The following is a 23,155-nucleotide window of genomic DNA, read 5'->3' as shown; positions in this document are numbered from 1 at the left end:
CTCGAAGAGATTTTCTATGTAATTAACTAATGTTAGTTAGAGCATTTTCATCAGGTGTTATATAAAAATGACATTTTGACACATCAAAAACACTACTTTATTATTTTAACACATCATTTTACAATTCATCACATATCACATCTTTTATTCTTCAATTCTATACATTAAAATCATATATGCAAATATTCAAATAACATTAAAAAAACCAACAATATATAAAGATACAAAATAAAAAACCCACCACCCCCGCCACAACCTACAACCCACCCCTACTGCCAGCACCCATCAACACCCCACATCCCACCCTACCATTGTCTCACACCAAAACCACCAAAGCAGAACACCACATAAAAACCCAAAATCAAACCCACCACATTAGAAAATCACAACCAGAATAAAATACATTGTCTATCTTTTATTAAAAAAAAAAAGAAAAAAAGAAAAACAAAAACAAAAAACACAACCAACCGCCGACCCACCCACCCACTGCATCCACACACCCACCCACTGCCGTCGCCAACCCACCCACCTCCGACCCACCCCCCCACTATCGACCCATCTATTGGAACCCATCCACAGGCCGGCCCACCTACCACCGAATTTGCACATCAGAATCCACCACTACCGATTCGCCCATCACCATTGCAACCCACCCATAGGTCGACCCACCCACCATTGAATTTGCCCATCGCAACCTAACACCATCGATCTGCCCATCACCATTTGAATTCACCCACTGCCAAACCCACCCATCAAATCACTGCAAAAAAAAAAAAAAAAAAAAAACACCACAGCAACAGAGATCGGCATTAGGTCGAGGAGGTGGCGCAGCGAGGTTGAGAGGAAGAGAGACAAGCAATGAGAGTGAGAAGAAAAAAGTGTGAAAGAAGAAAAGATGAGAGGTTTGGGGCCTGTTTGGTACGTGTATTTAAAAAATAGTTTTTAGTTTTTTTGAAAATATGTATAGGTAAAAAATGTGTGGAAATACGTATAATATTTTAAAAACTGAAGACATATGATTAAACTTGCGTACCAAACGAGGCTGATGTTTGAGGAAGAATGAGAGAGGAGAGAAAAAAGAATAAAGTGATGGGAGAAGAGAGAGAAAAGAGAATAAAAAATATTAAAATTTTTACCATTTCTGTTCATACGCTTTCATTATTGAGATTGTACTATTTACTCATGCCAATTATTTTGGCATTTAGAACACTTGATATAATTAGTTTTTTGATGTTTAGTAATTGACACACCCACTGTTGTACTCTCAAAAATCTCTACACACCCCAATAGTCCAGTGTACACACTCACAAGATTTATTTCATATTCAGATTAAATTTTAAAAATATAAAGGAATTCCTTTTATTGTGTCACGTCAACCGAATGTTTCCAACCAATTTCATCACTTTTTGACTTTTCCTCTTTCAATTCTTTTTAATTGAGAGGCTTTCTTTAATCTGCTGGATTATGCCCAGCTAGACATGTGTTGTAGCACAAGTGGACAACCATTGGTCTGGGCTTTTGTGAAAAAGGGCAGTCGAGCCTATTGCTCTTACAAAATGGTCCTATTCTGCTACTTGCACACAAACTTTAAAGACCAAATTCCATATAACAAAATATAACAAAAAGTAATATGGGTTAAGATAATATTATAATTGGTGATAGGCTTTAATTATTATGATAATCTCATTAAGATAAAGAAAAGTTTGAAATGCACCATAGTAAAAATTTAGAAAGTTTAGTTGTAAGTTGGAAGAATATCATCCATCTAAAAAATAACAATATCAACCAAATACACCCTAAACATGCATATGAAGAGTAATTGAGATAGGAAAAAAAAATACATATGTAGTAATGTAGAGTAAATGGACAAGAAAATACCTTAATAAATTGTTGCATTTGTAGAGAGAGTGTCCATAAGTATAATTAGGTGATACTTATATGCAATCATGAAAGAGTGGAAAAAAAAAAAAAAAAAGGATGAGGGGACTCAGAAGAGAAAATTGGTGAGTCTACTTCTTTGAAATACAACTAAATATAATATATTATTTTAACAAATTTTAGAAAAAAAAAAAATATAGATTATAACATATTACAAAAAGATTACATATTATTGTACATTTCATGAGTTTGTGATTATTATTATTATTATTATTGTATGGGTGATAAGCCCAAGAGTACATATCTATGTATATTGGGCTAGGGGCCTAATTCGAGGACATTAAGTAGTCCGAGGATGGGTAAACACCTTCCTAAGAATCCGTGTTAGTAAGTAAAAAGGTGAAGTCTGATCATGATCATCCAAAAAGGCGGTCCGAGGAGGAATGCTTCCTCAGTTGAGTAAAGTCGAGGTCAGAAGGTGCAATCTGACATCAAGAGTAACGTTCTAGACGATTCCACTAATGAGGATAAGTATAAAAAAGGAACAGGATAGAGGGAAGCCATGAAATATCTAAAGGGAAAGCTACTACCACCGCATTAAATACTTTGTACCTAGCTCTTTGGCTACATTAATGAAGAAGTGATACCTAGACAGTATTTTTCAGCCTTATGGCTACTCCCTAAAGACTTCAAGAAGGTGCTGATGGAACAAAGATCAATACTAGTAATCTAGTCTACACGTGGAGGGTAGAGATGAAGGAGGAGGATAGTATAAAATAGAAAGAAGACCCTAAGGGAAATGGATCGAGAAATTAAGAGAAAAATACTGTAGTAATCAAGAACTGAATTTGTAATCAAACTTGAGAGAAATATATCAGAACTGATCTCCTCGAATTATGCTGATGATGATTTCCTTCATATTAAGCCAGTCTATCTTTATTTTCTTGTCATCTGGATCTACTTTACTTGTTGTCTAACTCATTAAAGTTCAGTTTTTCAACTCACTCTCTACAAATTAATTGTATTGGGCTCTTTGGGCCTAAACCCATCCATCCTTTGGGCAAGGGACCAAATTGTGTCCTTACAATTATTATTATTTTGAGAAGGTGAGTTTGTGCTTAATTGAATATGATATTGGTGAATCTGTTAAAATAGGCTTTGCCATCACAACCATTGTATATATGGAATTTGGAACTCTTTTATAAACTGTCCAAACTTTTTAAAATTATCATATCAAAAGCAATTTAAATAGAAGAAATTAATTTCGCATCTCATTGAACAAACCAAATTCATGAATTCATGTTTAAGTACGTGTATACAGTTGGTTTTTATAATAACAAACACTTAGGCTCTGTTTGGTACACTTACTCAAACACATGTTTTTAGTTTTTGAATAATATTACACGTATTTTTACATACTTTTTCACCTACACGTATTTCCATACATATTTTCAAACACATGTTTTAGTTTTTAAGTGCATGTTTTCAAACACATGTTATGGCAAAACCTTTAATCTTTAAAGACTTTTTATGGCAAAATATTGATTTTAGAACTCAAATAAGACTTAAGGAACAATTTGCATGCTCTTGCAAGTTGCAAGTTCCTTAAATTATCTGCCTAATCCACATACGTCGCCGTAGTAACTCAAAGGCCGCCTGTACAACTATTTTAGAGTTCATTTTCAAAAAAAGAAAGAAAATTCTAATGTTCCTTTTACAGGAGTTTTTATATGAGCATGACTTAGATTCATGCACTATATGTTAAAATCTGACTATATTAGTATCAAATATCAATCACCTAAAAATCTGATACATATAGCTAATATTTAATTTTTATAATCCCATTCCCCTAGGTAAAAATAGAGGAAAATAAAAAAGTTGTTTTCATAGCAGTAGGAGAATAATGCCATTTTTGCAGGAAAAATTTACAGATAATGTGATATTCTCCAAAGTCAATCATGTATTTTAACATAAAATCAACTCCAATTAATTTAACCTACGAACTGCGAGAATCAATCGGAGTTAACAAACGAAGCAATAGAGAAAGAGATATGCTCTACACACTAACTTAGACATTATGCCATCTAAATGAAATTCCTGCAGTGGAAATTCCTTGTGGGAAATATTTATATTTGCAGACTGAATTTGGGGATGAAATTCTCCAAAACTTTCGCATTACATTTCAACATGATCAAGAGTTTCACTTGCCTTCACGAATCGACCTTTTACTCTCTTTCTGGTATTAGCTCTGGCCTTCCTGGACTCGTATCGGATGTACTTACAATACCTGTTTGCATTATATCAAACTATATATCAGATATGAATGTTGAATTTAGTCCAATTTTCAAATGACAAACAACTGAGCTAGAGACATAACAAGATATACAAAGACATGAAAAGAAGGAACGAAGAACCGTGCCTTCGAGTTTTCTTTTTCTCCTTGTAGCGCATCATGGCTTGGCCTCTGTTCTGTGCCAGCAATTCCATGCCAAAGTTTTTAATCACCCCATTCACATTATCACTGCTCGCCAGGAGAGGTTGCTGCTTAGCCAGGACATGGCCGGTGCTACTGCATGTTTTGGGTTCAGTCAACATGGACTTTGGTGGTAATTCTAGTTTTGATTTGTTGAAGCTTTCTTCTTTTGGGGTTTTATTGTTTGACAAGGGATGATTCGAGTGATTCTGCAGTTTGTCCAATCAATATTATTAGTCACCAACCTTGCCAATAATAACCCAAGAAAGAATAAACAAGGTTTGAAGATTTATTGGAATGGGCTCAATATTAGCTCAAAAAGGTTTGTCTTCCCACGTCTATTAAGTGGCTGCCACAATATAATGAACCAGGATGAAAGTTTTCAAATCAAGTCATAATCCATAAAATTACATAGATATTCTGCTCATATAAGTTCATGCTAAGCTCTAGCTTCTGCTGTCATAATTTAACAACTGTAATTGCAGGGTTACCAACATAGAACATATCAGATACAACATAATTCACGATGTTGCAGAAAATCAGAATAGTATGCAATATTGTTTATGATGTAATCCTTATTAGACCAGTTTCTGATACAAATGGTTGACAACACAAAAAAATTGACTAAAGGGTGAGGTGACAGCTTAAGCTTCTCCATAAGATATCTCTTTTAGTAGTTAAACTAGTAAGCTGAAGGTTCTTATTTGTGACATTCTAAAAAAACTATGCATAGTTTGATTCGTGTGGTCATCATTTCAAAAGTAGACTTTCTGATCAATAAATCTAACACCAGTCAGAATGACTTACATTTTCTGAAAGAAAATCCTCACATATTGTGGAGCAATTCATCTCATATAGGTCTTGTAATACCTTTGGTTTTGTCAAGGAAGATTCTTGGATAAAATTGACATAATTCTTGATCATAAATTCAGGATTGTTTTCACCGTATTTTGCTGCTTGTGGATCATGCTTTTCACACTGTCTTGATTCTCCCAACTGGAAATCCCACGCCTGCAAGAGCAATAATGAGGAATAACAATAGCATATGTTTAGCGTTTGTAGTAATTAGTGTGTTCATGGATACATATCATACGATGTTTTTTATGTAAGAACAAACTTTAAGCAGTATAATTAATTGTAGTATTATCAAAAGGCAGAACAGTATACAAACATTTGTTATTATTTTACCATGTAAAAAAATGGGCCTTCCGTAATTGAAACAGTGACCAAGAACCAAACAAATCGATTATTTAAAAAAAAAAAGAAAAGAAAAGAAAAGAAAAAAGAACCAAACAAATCAACTGAGTACATTCTCACCAAACCCGGTGAATCTACAGTAAAATTAACATTCATGCCTATTACATTTTGGTGTTTGGTGTTTTCCCTATAAGAAAAACTTCGCACAACAGGGGAAATGAACTATTAATTGGTCACCTATTGTTCAAGTCTTCATGTAACTAAATATTTTCACCAAAAGAAAAGAACACATAGAAGTCAATTATGTATCCTAAGAAATTACTTAAGTTACTATAAATTTTACTACTCTTACATATAATTTACAAATTGACAAGACATTGTACATGATTGATGCACAGTCTGTAACCAACATAATAAATAAATTTATTTTACTACTTTTTAGATTATGATTTAAAATTAGACATGTTTGTTTATAAAATCTATATAATAAAATTTGTAATATCCTTCATCCCACTCCATCATAAATATATAAAAGAAGCGTTACTCCATATAAGTCACATAACAAGCTACTAAATTTTAGTAATATCTAAGTTCCAGTTAGCTTAATTAATAAAATTTCTTATTATCAAATAAGAGTTTTGGAGTTCAGACCTAGCCTACGTCATGAAACAGATGCTATAGGTTAAAATGTTATTGTATCTATTAAAAAAAAAAAGTTTCGAGTAATACATTTGTGGGACCAGCTATACAAGGAGGTATTGGTAAATTTGTAGGAATTAGGCCTGCGGCTCAGTGGCCCAATTTGAGGATAGCAATTCGTCCAAGGATGATTGAATAAGGGCATGATACGAATAATATAAGAAGAAGAGCTGATGATTGCAAATGAAAATCCAAAATGTGTCCGAGGAAAAGATTCACCTCGGAACGATAGTCTGAGGTGAATGCAACTATCTGGTTACCCTGGATAGTCCATAAGGTTGTATTGTAATTGAAAAATGGATATGGGATAGTGGAGGCAACAAATATCTTCTGACGCTGCTACCTCTACATTAAATGCTTCTTAGCTAACTCTCTGGCCGCATTAATGTGGAGGTGATGCCTGAACAGTGATCAAGCAGCCTTATGATTGTTGGTTGGGGATTCTAGAGAGCGGGAGATGGGACAGAAAAGAGTTCCCAGGATAAAACTTACACGTGTACGATGAAAGCAATGACAGGAATGTGGTATATAACATGAAAGGGGATGACATTATAAGGGAGTTTTTGACTGGACAAGAAACGGAAGGGCTTTTCCTATCAAATAAAGCTAGTTCTTTCGCCCTCTCTCTAAAAATTTATTATTTGGGCTTGTTGGACCACTTTTCCTTCTCATTTTTGAAGGCTTTTCCAAATTGAATCCTTATAATATTTTTTTAACAAAAAAATTTCTAGTAATTTAATATTAAATTGCTAGCCCATAATTTTAGAAGATAAATATTTTTTCCCTCTAAGAGATAAATAGCATAGACCACACAGGAGCAAACTTCTAGAGCCACATGACTAGCCAGAACTGGTGGTTAGACACTAAATGGAATATAGTCAAAGAACACCTCACGGATGTCCAAAAGTTGCCTTACAGACAAAAGTATAACATACTGGAAATACAGTTGCAATTATTAAGATTGGCGTATGGTATATGACATGACATGCAACCATAAAGGTGAAAATTATTACGGCTAAATTATTTATGCGAGAACTGAGAAGAGAATAGAGTATAGTCTACGGGATGTGCAGACCAACTTTCTCACGTAAGACAGAGTATCTCATACACAGAGTTACAAACCTGGCTGGCCTCATAGTCAAAGTCATAGGTGGAATTACAATCCCACAAAAGATCTCCTTCAGTAACATAATAATCACTCTCTTTCGCTTCCACATTCGATGGAACCATAAGCAAAGATGCAGGCGACTTTTGTTGCCTTAACAATTCTTCATCATCATCCTCATTTTTCAGCTCAAAACTCTCCAAATTCGCTTGCTGAGACTGAGCAAACTCACTTGGAGGTGTCTTGGGACATAAATTCTTCACCATCTTTATCCATTCTCATCCGATCTTTGTTTCCCATCTCCACCAGTTGCTCATACACCTCGTTCCTACACTTTCCACACCTCAAACCCTGTCCTTTCCACACAGAGGAATCATCACTTGGGACTATGAATTCATGTGAATTCACCAACTTTTGCTCGTGTAAACAAGACCCAGAATTTGTATTCACCAAATTGTTAGCTTCCAAATCAATCCCAAACATAGGGGCCAGCTCAATTGCTGTGTGATAATCCGAGAACCCTTCGACTGGAACACGGTTATGGAGGGATGAAACAGAGCAATTGTTGTGGGAGTCCAAGTCACAGTGTTGGCAGAGCATGAGGTTGTCCATGGAGCACCAAACTGAGACAGGTTTGATTCTGCAACTGTCGCAAATTGGAGAGCGAACGTGCTTGAGAGACAAAGCATTGGCAGAGTGGACTTGTTGGTCACAGAACAAGCAGAGCTTCGCCGAGTCAGCTCTGCGGTACAACACTGCCGCTTTTGAGTTGCAAAAATCACAAGGAAACATCATCTCTGTGATATCTGAATTATAGCTCTTGGCTCTCTTGCTCATCATCCACGTATAAAAACTGAGAAAAACACGCCCACACAAGTAGAGCTCAGAGTAAAGAGAGTGAAATTGGTGAAAAAAGTAGAGCCAAAGTACGGAGTCAAGCAGGTTTGTCTCCCTCTCTTTTTGTGAGTCTGACCATGGGTTTGAACTGGATGATATGGCATTGGGCACATTATAAGCATGGGGTAACAGTGATACACGTCATGTGAACTGCGGAGGAGGCTTTGACAGTGACAAGTGAAGGTCCACTTGGGGAAAAATATCGTAACCCAGAGCATGTGCGGACTTCTCTTGCAAAAAATCTAATACCACAAAAATAAAAACTAACAATTTTGGGTACAATTCTACGTATGTCTAATTGTGATTGATAGAGACAATTACTACAATAAAAGTGGACTATAGTGATAAAACTTTTCGTTACAATATATTTTTATTTCGTCACTAATAACATATGGTGACGAAACTGCGTTCGTTACCTAATTCCAGTCACAAAATGTCTTGGAGATGAAATTTTTTTGTCACCAGAAACTGGTAAACCACTAGTTGTATCAGTGATGTCTGAAGATGCCTTTGCTCTCAGGTTGAGGTGGAATATTGTAGGTTATGGCAGGGAAAATTCATTGAAAGAGTAGCTTGGATCAGTTGGTATTATTTCAGGGAGGATTCAACTAATGAAGAAATTTGGATTTTTCCACAAAGGGTTTGGATAGCAGTCATGGCTTATTCTACTTCTAAGGAAGAATCAGACTTATTGAGGACCTGAAAAAGAAAATCCAAGCAATTGATCAAGAATTGGCAACCATTACAGCTACAGTCAGAGATCTATATCAACCTCCTGATCCAACTGTTGGTGCTTCCTCAAGGCCTCCAGACATGAACATGTTAGCAATAGACCCTGACCCCAAAAACCCAATTTCATCATTCCTCAAAACCCTCACCCTTGCTGATTCAAGAGAACTCTTTTTGCTCCTTGGAGTTGAGGATTCTGAATTAGACCTATCAAATCTTGGTCTAGAGGAAGTGTTCATGACTAATACAGAACCGAAAGTAGAAGAAGAAGATGATGTTCTTCGACCTAAACAACCCTCCCCTCCACCACCAATATTCCCCCCACCACCTATTATCCCAGATTACCAAACCAGATTGACTTATTCAGCAACCACTGACTCCAAACATCTGTTCACTCTTGATAATATTCCCCCTTCTAAATGGCATGAAGAATTTTTTAACATGTACTCCTGGTGTATAGCAGAACTCCAAGCACCAAATGCCACTGTGTCTCAGATTATTACCAAGTTTGTTGCAAGGATTACGGGAAGATTGAGAGAATGGTGGATTAATCTAGGAGAGTATAGGCAAAGACAGGCTGCTCAATGTAATGCATTGGAGGATTTTTTCACAATAATCCATAATGAGTTTCTTGGATATGTGACTCACTACACTGATGTCGCACGAGAAGAATTCCTATTGATGAAATGTTGTTTATTTGAAAGAAAAGATTTGGAGAAACATTTTGACAGAATGTCAAGAAGATACTACTCTTTCAATGGCATGGATGATGTCAATGCCAAATACACTTTCCTCAATTCCCTTCCACAACCATTGGGAGATGAAACTCTTCGCATGATGAATCTCCAAAAAATAACATTGCAGCAAGCTTCCTTGGGAGAAATTTATCAGCATGTGCTTATTGCCCTAGAGAAACTCTGCAACCAGAGAAAATTTCTTTTCAGAAATCAGCAAGATCCATGGCAAACTCAAGGATAATTGTAAAAGGAAAGATTTGCAGATCAAGTGCTATAACAAGGATTGTACCTGTCCAACAAAAAAGGGAGATCATTTCAAAAAGTATTCCTGGAAGAAAAGGCATCATACAAGTCACAAGATGAAATCTTTTCGCAAGAAGAAATGGAAATTTCTCAGAAGAAAGCAGTTCAAAGGAAAAACCTCAAAGGTTTGTTTTGTATGCAGAAGGCCAGGCCAGGCCACTTTGCAAAAAATTGTCCAAAATGGGAGAAATTAGCAAAACTTTTGGAGCAGGCACAGATTCATGCAGATGATACTCCTTTTTCAAACGTAGAGTCCCTATTTTCATTGGATGATGAATACTCCCCTCAAGCCTTAGCAGTCATGGCTTATTCTACTTCTGAGGAAGAATCAGACTTAGATAACGAAGAAGATTCAAACCCAGAAATTCAAACCATCTTTACTTCCCAGCCCATTATAGCTCCCCTAACCAGTCCTACACCTATAGCCCAAGTAAACATCCTTCTTGATACCTATGCCAGACCCATCCCAGTAATAGCATTATTTGATACAGGGGCAGCAGCAACAATTCTTCATCCTAAGATATTACCCAAAGAATGCTGGTTATCTCATCATCAGATGTTCAGAGCAGCAAATGGAGAAACATTTTTGATTACCCTGAAAAGTAAGCCCATCTTCATTAGAATCTTCCCAACACTCACCATCAAACACCAAGTCCTTGGCTCCCCTCTTACAGGAAGAGATCTTCTTATAGGATTTGACCTCCTTCATCAAATACCTAGCCTCAGATGGTCTTCAAAAGGACTTATGCATAAACAACACCTTCTCACTTGGACCCAAGTTCCTCATTTATTCACAGTTGATCCTTTTGATCCTATAAGATTCCAGATTATCAATGATTGTTGTGCAAATAGTCACTCTGAATTCCTCCTTAAAAATCCAAACCCTTTGTGGAAAAATCCAAATTTCTTCATTAGCTTACCCTTCAAAAAAAATGAAGATGTCAACTCCACAAAAGCCAGTCACAGAGGCATGAACCCAGAACACTTGACTTTGGCCAAGCAAGAGCTATCTACCCTCCTTTTTGAAGGACTTATTGAACCCACAACTTCTTCGTGGGCATGTGAAGCTTTCTATGTTAACAAACATGCTGAACAAGTGCGTGGAAAACTCAGATTGGTGATCAATTATCAGGACCTCACCCATTTCCTTGCAGATGACAAATTTCCCTTGCCAAATAAGAATGCTCTGTTCCAGCATCTTTCAAATGCTAGAGTATTCTCAAAGTTTGATCTTAAAGCAGGATTTTGGCAACTAGGAATCCATCCAGAAGAAAGATACAAGACGGCATTCTGCATTCCAGACCATCATTATCAATAGACAGTCATGCCTTTTGGCCTTAAAAATGCTCCATCCCAATTTCAAAAAGCAATGGTAACTCTGTTCCAGCCCCTCTTGACAAATGCATTAATCTATGTAGATGATATCCTTTTGTTCTCAAAGGACGAAGAGTCTCATGAGAAGTTGCTCACTGAATTTTACAATTTGGTAAGATCACAAGGGGTAATGCTTTCAGAAAAGAAAATGGTCATAGGACAGTCTTTTATAGACTTTTTGGGAGTAAATATTTCAGAAGGGAAGTATGCTTTACAGCCTCACATAGCTATCTCTCTTGGTGAATTTCCAGACAAGCTCAGAAGTGCTAAGCAAATACAACAGTTCCTCAGAATTATAAATTATATGTCAGATTTCATCCCAAAGATTTCCATGTACAGGAATTGTTTGGCTCAGTTATTGAAGAAATCATCTCCAGAATGGAATTCTGTTCATACAGAAGCAGTCCAACAGCTGAAGAAATTAGCAGAAAAGCTTCCCCCTTTGCAGATTCCAGGCCCAGGTAAACGGTTATTGCAAACAGATGCTAGTGATGAATATTGGGCAGTAGCCCTTTTTGAGGAACTTAATGGCAAAAGAAACATTTGTGGATATAAAAGTGGTGCATTTAAGCCTTCAGAACATCATTAGCACTTCACTTTCAAAGAAATTCTAGCAGTCAAACGTGGGATTGAAAAATTCCAATTCCATCTTATTGGGCATAATTTTCTAGTAGAAATGGACATGTCCTCCTTTCCCAAAATGCTCCAGTTCAAAAGGAAAATGCTTCCACACCTTCAGTTAGTCAGATGGTCAAATTGGTTTTCACAATGGTCCTTTCAAGTAAAACACATCAAAGGCAAAGATAATCTCATCATTGATTATCTTTCTAGAAAGCCTCCTGCCTTTAACACCACCATTATTCCTCCACCCTTGTGTGTGTATCCTATTACTGATCCATCCTTGTCCTCAAACCCTCCCATTGCAGAACCTAATGATATCCTTACTATGATAGACACCCCCCTCCAGAGATAAAAGACCAGATAAAAACTTTGACCCTTTAAGCCAGATCCAAAAGAATCATTAGAACCCTTCATGAATACCTTAAAAAACACCAGTGTCACTTTCTAGCTGTTTTTCCTGACATAGACCAACCATGGAAAACCCCTTTTGCCTTTTAGGTAACCAATTGGAATGTTGCACATTACCTTTACATGTGGTATTTACTCAATGAGTATTACCTATGTCTTCATTTTGAACCAGAATTCTACAGATACATTTTTCCCCATGGAAATAAATATTTTCACAAATTCTGGTTTGAAATCCTAAAAAATGATGCCTATAATGGTGAATGGACAATGTATCCAAAAACAGAACATCCAAGATTTGGTCACAAAGTCACCTCAGCATGTCTGGTAGCCAAGCTGAATTCTAAGAATGATATTCGGGCAGATGGAATTCTTCACCCTTCAGAGATGCATTGGGTTACTAATTCAAATGGTACTCTCCACACACATTCAGATGTTCATTGGGTATCCTGTTATCATGCACTCATCATGGCTGAATCTCTTAACAAAAGAATCCTCCCTGAAATAATACCAACTGATCCAGACATCTGTAGACAACAATGGCCATATGAAGATAATTGGGAAATGCCTAATCCTCTTGTAGGATACGATGACCCTTACTATCACAATCATGATCCAGATGACGTTGATGAAGAATGGTTCCAAGGAAGAGATGGATGAGATTAAATAGTATTATTATTGTAAAAAAAAAAAAAAAAAAAAAGCAACACAAAGTCCTAGAAACGTCTTCAGACGTAATCCTTCACCCGTTACTATTTACTATCTATCCCATTGTCAGAAACATATCTCTGAAGAAATCCACTCCTGCACATAGGCCCCTATGTAGCATGACACTTGTTACCAAGCTTCACCTCTTCAGAGTCATATGAAGACAAGATGATGGCAGATCCTTATCTCCCAGAAGATTCTTCAAAGCCAGACCCTTACCCTTGTTATGGACACATGTAAATCCATAAGGATGGCCCCTCCTTTTCTGTAATGTATTATGTATTTTGTTTTGTCTATAAATAGAGTCCTTGTAATCCTAAGGGGGCAAGAGAGAGTGAGGAGAAGCCTCCATAACCAACCTGAGTCCTATATGTCTGATATAAAAAAGCTCTTAAATCTAATAATATCGTTTGCTTTATTGTATCTTGTTCTGAGTTTTAATCCTTATATCCATACTATCTTTTACACTTTTCTAGTAGGATACGTGATTTACCAGTTTTTGTAACTCCTCTATTCCATAATCTTACACTCCCTGTTGTCTATATAGTTGGTATCAGAGCCATACAACTAGTTTCTCACTCCTTTGATTAGTATGCTTTGATTATTGTCCTGATTAGTATGCTCTGTGAATTACAATTGCCACAATACGTGGATCCTCTGTGTTATTCACATCAGAACACTGGATTTGATAATCAAGTAGAACATTAAGGGGTTTGTTCTTAGAAGTCTCAAAGAATTTTATTTTCCATAGTAACCTTGTGGACGTTTAGGCCTGAGTTGGTGTTAGTCCTGTTAGGCCTTGGAAAATAGTTCTTTCTCGAAGAAACTCTCATGGCAAAGGCATCTTCAGACATCACTGATACAACTAGTTTTGTCTTTGATCTTTCCCTTCGCAAATCTACTGCAAATAGGTTAGACTATCTGTACGAAATTTCTCATGTTCCTGAAGATAGTAAGATCCCTATTACTGATTTCCCTATTGTAAATCCTTATACTGTATTTGATAAACCTCAAACCTCTTTTAGACAATCTATAAAAAAGTTGTTAGGCCCTTCTCATCCTTCTACTGTAAAAGAATACGTCCAAGCCTCTAAGTTTGACTAGTTTAATATCCCAGCGAGTGAAATAGAAAATTTTATCACTCTTGCCCATCCTAGAGAGTTTCTGATTCCATGGCAAAAACAAGGGTACACTCATCTTCATTTTGGTGCAGTAAGGCTGGCATTAACCTTTCACGGAAGAAAGGGGCTTCCTATAGCTTCCAGAATTTCACTTCTTGATTCCAGATTTCTAGAATACCAGAATGCAGTCATTGGAACTGTTCAAACCACTCTCAATGTAGGAACAGTTTTCAACATGTCTCTCAGAGATCCTCATCTTTGTGATGCTCTTAAAGTACAAGTTCAGATTACAGGTGCTTCTCAGGTACAAGATACATTTGCAGCCACACTTCATTATCAGCTGGCATACAGACTTCAGAATCATGCTTTTGATATGGCTGTACCAGATCTAGCTCAGTCCAATGATGCCTTACTGATTCAAGTTGATCTAGGGGATGACACCAATGTGTACATTTGTTCCTAGACAACTAAATAGGGACCAAATGACTTCTATTTTTCCAGAATCATGGATTACAAGATATGAGATGCTTCATCAAGCAACTAAGCCAATTCAGTCAAACGAGCCTTTCTTTATCAGAAAAGCAAATGGTGAAGTGGAGACAAGATTCATAACGGACCCTCTAGGAAAGAAAGATGTAACATTCTTTCCGACTCAAATGGCAATGCTCCAGCCGGTTTCATATGTTGGTAAAAATGGTCTTAAAATAAAGGCATTTGGCAAGGATGGAAAGCCTTGTTATGAAGGAAAATCATCTTCTGGCCACATATGGTGGGATGTTTGTAATTGTGCTGACTGCCAAGAAGATGAAGATTTTGAAGAAGATAATTCAAGAAGAAAGAAGAAAGCTTCCCAGCAAAAACTCAAAGAAAGATATGAAGCAGGAGATCCAAAAGTTAACCTCCTTGGAGAATCCTCTGGAAAATTTGACTACTATGTTCTGTATTCAACAAAGAAACAACCTCTTCCCTCTCCTTCCCCATGTAAAGAAGAGCATAACCAAAACCAGAAACCTCCATTAATCCCATACTATCAAAAGATCCTTCTCCAGATACCAAAATGTCAACCCTTCCCTATTGCCTAAAACCATACACAAAAACCTCTACCATGTTACATGTTTGATCAAGCTTCACCTTCCTATTCACAGAATTTCCCTCCATTAGAAAGCTTTGATCATCCTCATGCCAACACCAAACATGTGTGGAAAATCAAAAACCCTGTTGGCGTTAATCCATATGGAACCAAGAAGTAGGTTCCTTGGCAGAAGCGGCTTTAAATTGGCAGGCAGAAAATGCTGTAGCCTAAAACCAAGTTCTTTCAAAGATTCTGGATAATCAGCAAAAGATGGCTAAGGTCGTCACCCACACCTTTTCATCCTTAAACTCCCTTATTGAGGACCTGAAAAAGAAAATCCAAGCAATTGATCAAGAATTGGCAACCATTACAGCTACAGTTAGAGATCTATCTGTCTCTTTTCCTCTCATTGGACAAAAGGAAAAAGAAAGAAGGCAGTTGTTGCTATAACTCCAATCCATGGACGGATCATAGAAAGAAACACCTCAGACTCCTCCTATACATGTTCATATGCCCCTTCAGCCTCGCCAATCGTTATATAAAGACCTGACCGTACCATTGACCTCTCATTTTTCCCCAATCTCTCCTTATCAAAGTCTTCAACCATTAGCCATAACACATCCAGACTATAATCCTTTCAAGCCAAGTGGAATTTTCCTTGCCATAACCTACAATATTCCACCTCAACCTGAGCCTCAAAACAAACCACAAACTGTACCTTTTCCAACCAAGGACTTGGTGTTTGATGGTGAGTGTTGGGAAGATTCTGATGAAGATGGGCTTACTTTTTAGGGTAATCAAAAATATTTCTCCATTTGCTGCTTTACAGGGAGTGTAAGAAGATTATGGAATAGGGGAGTTACAGAAACTAGTAAACCACGTATCCTACTAGAAAAGTGTAAAAGATAGTATGGATATAAGGATTAAAACTCAGAACAAGATACAATAAAGCAAACGATATTATTAGATTTAAGAGCTTTTTTACATCAGACATATAGGACTCAGGTTGGTTATGGAGGCTTCTCCTCACTCTCTCTTGCCCCCTTAGGATTACAAGGACTCTATTTATAGACAAAACAAAATACATAATACATTACATAAAAGAGAGGGCCATCCTTATGGATTAACATGTGTCCATAACAAGGGTAGGGGTCTGGCTTTGAAGAATCTTCTGGGAGATAAGGATCTGCCATCATCTTGTCTTCATATGACTCTGAAGAGGTGAAGCTTGGCAACAAGTGTCATGCTACGTAGGGGCCTATGTGCAGGAGTGGATTTCTTCAGAGATATGTTTCTGACAAAGGGATAGATAGTGAACAGTAACGGGTGAAGGATTACGTCTGAAGACGTTTCTAGGACCTTGTGTTGCTTTTTTTTTTTTTTTACAATAATAATACTATTTAATCCCATCCATCTCTTCCTTGGAACCATTCTTCATCAACGTCATCTGGATCATGATTGTGATAGTAAGGGTCATCGTATCCTACAAGAGGAATAGACATTTCCCAATGATTTTCATGTGGCCATTGTTGTTTGCAGATGTCTGGATCAGTTGGTATTATTTCAGGGAGGATTCCTTTGTTAAGAGATTCAGCCATGGTGAGTGCATGATAACAGGATACCCAATGAACATCTGAATGTGTATGGAGAGTACCATTTGAATTAGTAACCCAATGCATCTCTGAAGGGTGAAGAATTCCATCTACCCGGACATCATTCTTAGAATTCAGCTTGGCTACCAGACATGCTGAGGTGACTTTGTGACCAAATCTTGGATGTTCTGTTTTTGGATACATTGTCCATTCACCATTATGGGCATCATTTTCCAGGATTTTAAACCAGAATTTGTGAAAATATTTATTTCCATGGGGAAAAATGTATCTGTAGAATTCTGGTTCAAAATGAAGACATAGGTAATACTCATTGAGTAAATACCACATGTAAAAGTAATGTGCAACATTCCAATTGGTTACCCAAAAGGCAAAAGGGGTTTTCCATGGTTGGTCTATGTCAGGAAAAACAGCTAGAAAGTGACACTGGTGTTTTTTAAGGTATTCATGAAGGGTTCTAATGATTCTTTTGGATCTGGCTTGAAGGGTCAAAGTTTTTATCTGATCTTTTATCTCTGGAGGGAGGGTGTCTATCATAGTAAGGATATCATTAGGTTCTGCAATGGGAGGGTTTGAGGACGAGGATGGATCAGTAATAGGATCCACACACAAGGGTGGAGGAATAATGGTGGTGTTAAGGGCAGGAGACTTTCTAGAAAGATAATCAGTGATGAGATTATCTTTGCCTTTGATATGTTTTACTTGAAAGGACCATTGTGAAAACCAATTTGACCATCTGACTAACTGAGGGTGTGGAAGCATTTTCCTTTTAAACTGGAGCATTTTTGGAAAGGAGGACATGTCCATTTCTACTAGAAAACTATGCCTAATAAGATGGAACTGGAATTTTTCAATCCCATGTTTGATTGCTAGAATTTCTTTGAAAGTGGAGTGGTAATAAAGTTCTGAAGGCTTAAATGCACAACTTTTATATCCACAAATGTTTCTTTTGCCATTAAGTTCCTCAAAAAGGGCTGCTGTCTAATATTCATCACTAGCATCTGTCTGCAATATCCGTTTACCTGGGCCTGGAATCTACAAAGGGGGAAACTTTTCTGCTAATTTCTTCAGCTGTTGGACTGCTTCTGTATGAACAGAATTCCATTCTGGAGATGATTTCTTCAATAACTGAGCCAAACAATTCCTGTACATGGAAATCTTTGGGATGAAATCTGACATATAATTTACAATTCCGAGGAACTGTTGTATTTGCTTAGCACTTGTGAGCTTGTCTGGAAATTCACCAAGAGAGACAGCTATGTGAGGCTGTAAAGTATATTTCCCTTCTGAAATATTTACTCCCAAAAAGTCTATGGAAGACTGTCCTATGACCATTTTTTTTTCTGAAAGCATTACCCCTTGTGATCTTACCAAATTGTAGAATTCAGTGAGCAACTTCTCATGAGACTCTTCGTCCTTTGAGAACAAAAGGATATCATTTACATAGATTAATGCATTTGTCAAGAAGGGCTGGAACAGAGTTACCATTGCTTTTTGAAATTGGGATGGAGCATTTTTAAGGCCAAAAGGCATGACTGTCCATTGATAATGATGGTCTAGAATGCAGAATGCCGTCTTGTATCTTTCTTCTAGATGGATTCCTAGTTGCCAAAATCCTGCTTTAAGATCAAACTTTGAGAATACTCTAGCATTTGAAAGATGCTGGAACAGAGCATTCTTATTTGGCAAGGGAAATTTGTCATCTGTAAGGAAATGGTTGAGGTCCTGATAATTGATTACCAATCTGAGTTTTCCACGCACTTGCTCAGCATGTTTGTTAACATAGAAAGCTTCACATGCCCACGGAGAAGTTGTGGGTTCAATAAGTCCTTCAAAAAGGAGGGTAGATAGCTCTTGCTTGGCCAAAGTCAAGTGTTCTGGGTTCATGCCTCTGTGACTGGCTTTTGTGGGGTTGACATCTTCATTCTTTTTGAAGGGTAAGCTAATGAAGAAATTTGGATTTTTCCACAAAGGGTTTGGATTTTTAAGGAGGAATTCAGAGTGACTGTTTGCACAACAATCATTGATAATCTGGAATCTTATAGGATCAAAAGGATCAACTGTGAATAAATGTGGAACTTGGGTCCAAGTGAGAAGGTGTTGTTTAAGCATAAGTCTTTTTGAAGACCATCTGAGGCTAGGTATTTGATGAAGGAGGTCAAATCCTATAAGAAGATCTCTTCCTGTAAGAGGGGAGCCAAGGACTTGGTGTTTGATGGTGAGTGTTGGGAAGATTCTGATGAAGATGGGCTTACTTTTCAGGGTAATCAAAAATGTTTCTCCATTTGCTGCTCTGAACATCTGATGATGAGATAACCAGCATTCTTTGGGTAATATCTTAGGATGAAGAATTGTTGCTGCTGCCCCTGTATCAAATAATGCTATTATTGGGATGGGTTTGGCATAGGTATCAAGAAGGATGTTTACTTGGGCTATAGGTGTAGGATTGGTTAGGGGAGCTATAATGGGCTGGGAAGTAAAGATGGTTGGAATTTCTGGGGTCTGAATCTTCTTCGTTATCTAAGTCTGATTCTTCCTCAGAAGTAGAATAAGCCATGACTGCTAAGGCTTGATAGGAGTATTCATCATCCAATGAAAATAGGGACTCTACGTCTGAAAAAGGAGTATCATCTGCATGAATCTGTGCCTGCTCCAAAAGTTTTGCTGATTTCTCCCGTTTTGGACAATTTTTTGCAAAGTGGCTTGGTCTTCTGCATACAAAACAGACTCACCAATAATTTTTTATTTGTAATTTTTTTTATTTGACCATATAAGGTGATGTAATATTTCGTCACCGATTGTATTTATTAATTTTTTATTTCAATTTCAATAGGTTAGTTAACGAATTATTTCATCACCAATTTCTACTTATAGTCAGATAACAAAAATTTTCGTTACCAATATTTTTATTAGTATTAATGATCTTTACATTTACTTGCCATTACATTAACCTGTTCATTTCCAACCACTTTTATAAACAAATCATCCATTCATTTCCAACCGCATAAAAAAAAAAAATCATCCATACAATCTAAAAAGGAAATAAAGAACCATTATACTTTAAAATCATTGAACCAAGTTGTTCACAAAGTAATTACAACCATTTATATAGAAATGATGTCTTCCATACTTTACAAAAAATGATTTGAGACCAAGTAACACCACAAAAATTGTCTTTTTGCCACCAATCTCATATCTGCACAAGTATAACAAAAAATACATCAATACTATAATTACGAATATGCATTATCAACAAAAAATGAAGAAACAGATTAGAAACTTAAAACTCTCAACAGCACAAAGGCAAATAAAGGAATTACCAACAACAAAAAAAGATTTATAGTCTAGTTTGTTTAGATTGCAAACCTATATCCTTGATAAGATGTAAACAACAAAAAAAGAGCTATAATTATTAGTAAGACAATTTCGAAAATGTCCACAAAAAACCCAATAACAAACTAGACAAAATAATCATAATGCAACATCACATGAAGCCAAACTATCAAACAAAGAAATTGCTCATAAATTGAAAAAGGTCAAGCAAACCTATATCTCTAATTTTCTAAGTAATTGCTCATAAGCAAGCTGTGGTCTAGCTCTTATTAACATATGATTTTAACATCATGTATGTAATAGTTTGCACTTATTACTTTTCAAGCAAAGCAACACCTACACCAATTAGGTCATATTGACACAGTGAAAGACTGATCATACCACTGCATAAAGAAATTAGAAGAAAACTAATCCTTTAGCATTGTCAGCAATAAGCTATAATGTGTAAATTAAACTATTGCATAAAAGAGCTATGATAAAAGTGGTGAGTTTGTTTCTGGTAGTTGTCAAAGAACTCCTTGTGGTTGGATTGGACTGGTGTTGAAATTTCAAATGCAGTGAGTATGAGAGGTTATAGGACAATTTGGATAGGACTTGAGTTGGGTTTGCTAAGAAATAGTCTAGGCCAACTATTCGTACTGGACTCAAATCTATGTGCATGTGGGCTCAAAGCTTTTGAATATAAATAAGTACGTGTGTCACATAAAAAAAATTAGTTGTAATTTTTTATTTGTGATTTTTAAATGAGGTGGTACAACGTAGCTTTTTAGATTCATGAAAAATTAATTTAATTTAACGCAAATGGAGAGAACTTGATCTATATTTACGTCTGGGACTAAATGCATAGGCAACAACAGTAAGCTTTCATTCTTATTGTTAACGTGTATAATATATTGTGGGCTTTAGGCCCAGTTATGTTACTTATATAGCATACATATTTACTTGTACTATACACATATTTACTTGTACTGCACATATATGCCTCCTATATAAAGACACCTATATACATTCTTTCATGATAAAATACAATACAATTACATTCAGTATTTCTAACATGGTATCAGAGCCACTGCTCTAATTTTCTTATGTCTTGCAGTCTTGTTTTATCGGTATTTTTCCGCTGCCTCAACTTCTGTGATCAGTAAACCCTTTCAGTGTCCTCTTTCGACTGCTCCCCGCCGTGAGAGGTTCTCAGGGTTAAATCTCCACCACTAGAAGCTCCTTCTCCACCGCCAAAACCACTGCCATCATCGGATCTGTCATCTCTGAGCTCCGATTAGGACATAAGACATATCCCCGTGTAGGTTTTCAATCGCTCTACACATCGTCGACAAAAACATCCACATTTGACTTGCCACGCATCGCCACGGGCAGGTCAACGTTTCGGCAAATAAGTCCTTGCACTTCACGCGCCACCAGGGTTGCACCGATCCTGTTGCTACCAACACCATCAGAATCGGCTTTCTCCGATCTGCATTTTCGAGAAAGAATTGGCTCCATCAGACAAACAAAGCACGCGTCGTTACGCGCCTCCCAAAGCTTCGGCAAAGTTGATCCACACGCTCCACGTGCCGCTGGGTCATCTGCTGACGTCATCACTGCCACATCAGCCCTAGCTGACATCACCTGCTTACGTCAGTGCCACATCATCTACTGACGTCATCCGTTGACCTATCTGTTGACGTTGACGTTGGCTTTGACCAGGTTTGACCGTTGACTTTTGGACAGAGTTGACTTTTTGCAATCCATGTGCTCCTTACCCAGTTTTTTGCATAGATTTCATTTTTGTAGTCCATTTTTGCAAATTTTGCTTCTAAATGAAGAATAAGGACAGGTCTTCTTCTTGTTGCAATAATCGTCACCGACGATTCAACAAACGTTTTTGCAATTTTTGCAAACGTTTTGGTCACAATATTGAGACTTGCTATCATCGCAATAAATCAGCTGTTTCAATTTCTGCTGCTACTATTGCTAACACTGAGAGTGTCCAACCAATGGCTTTAGTCTCTGCACAGTCTAAGTCTTCTGGATCCACTTTCTCCATTTTTAGAGATGACCTTATAAATATCATCGCCAATGTCATTCGTATGGTTGGTAATGTATCTTATTCCTCTTCTCTCTCAGCTTTATCTGGTATGTCTCCTACCTCTTGGCTTATGGATTCTGCTTGTTGCAATCATATGACACCCCACTCATCCTTATTTTCTGACCTTAAACCTGCACCGCACCTTCTTAATATTCGCACAGCAAATAGTTCCATAATGTCTGGTCATAATATAGGTTCAGTTTCAACCTCCAACCTCTTGGTTCCTGGAGTCTTTAATGTTCCTGACCTTTCTTATAATTTATTATCTATGGAACAATTAGCTGAGTTTGGTTATCGCATTACCTTTGATTATTCTGGGTGCATTGTGCAGGATCCTAGGACAAGATAGGAGCTTGGGACCAGTCCCAGAGTTGGGCGTATATTTCCTGTGGACAACTTTCGTCTTCCATTTGTTGCTCCTGTTTCTATTGCTGTAGCTTCTTCCACTCTTTCCCTTGCACTTGGCATGCTCGACTTGGTCATGCATCTTCCTCTCGGGTACAACAATTGGCTTCTAAAGGTTTGTTAGGTTCAGTGTCTACAAAAAAATTTTGATTGTGTTTCATGTCAGTTAAGAAAACAACCAGCTTTGCCTTTCAATACTAGTGAATCAATATCCATTGATATCTTTAACCTTATTCATTCTGATGTTTGGGGGCCGTCTTCTGTCTCTAGTATTGGTGGGTCTAGATATTTTGTTGTCTTTGTTGATGATTACTCTCGCTATAGCTGAATTTTTAATATGAAACATCGTTCTGAATTATTGGAAGTATATTCTAATTTTGCAAAAATGGTTGAAACTCAGTT

At 37.0% G+C, this 23,155-nt stretch overlaps 1 pseudogene; it reads right to left on the bottom strand.

Annotated features, from left to right (window-relative positions):
• Positions 1-4,053: 4,053 nt before the first annotated feature.
• Positions 4,054-8,192, bottom strand: LOC112035004 (zinc finger protein CONSTANS-LIKE 15-like; annotated as a pseudogene).
• Between the last annotated feature and the right edge of the window lie 14,963 nt (positions 8,193-23,155).

Source organism: Quercus suber, unplaced genomic scaffold, assembly GCF_002906115.3.
Source record: "Quercus suber isolate HL8 unplaced genomic scaffold, Cork oak 2.0 scaffold_562, whole genome shotgun sequence".
In the NCBI taxonomy this organism is placed as follows: domain Eukaryota; kingdom Viridiplantae; phylum Streptophyta; class Magnoliopsida; order Fagales; family Fagaceae; genus Quercus; species Quercus suber.
This window is presented reverse-complemented; position numbering and strand designations above follow the sequence as displayed.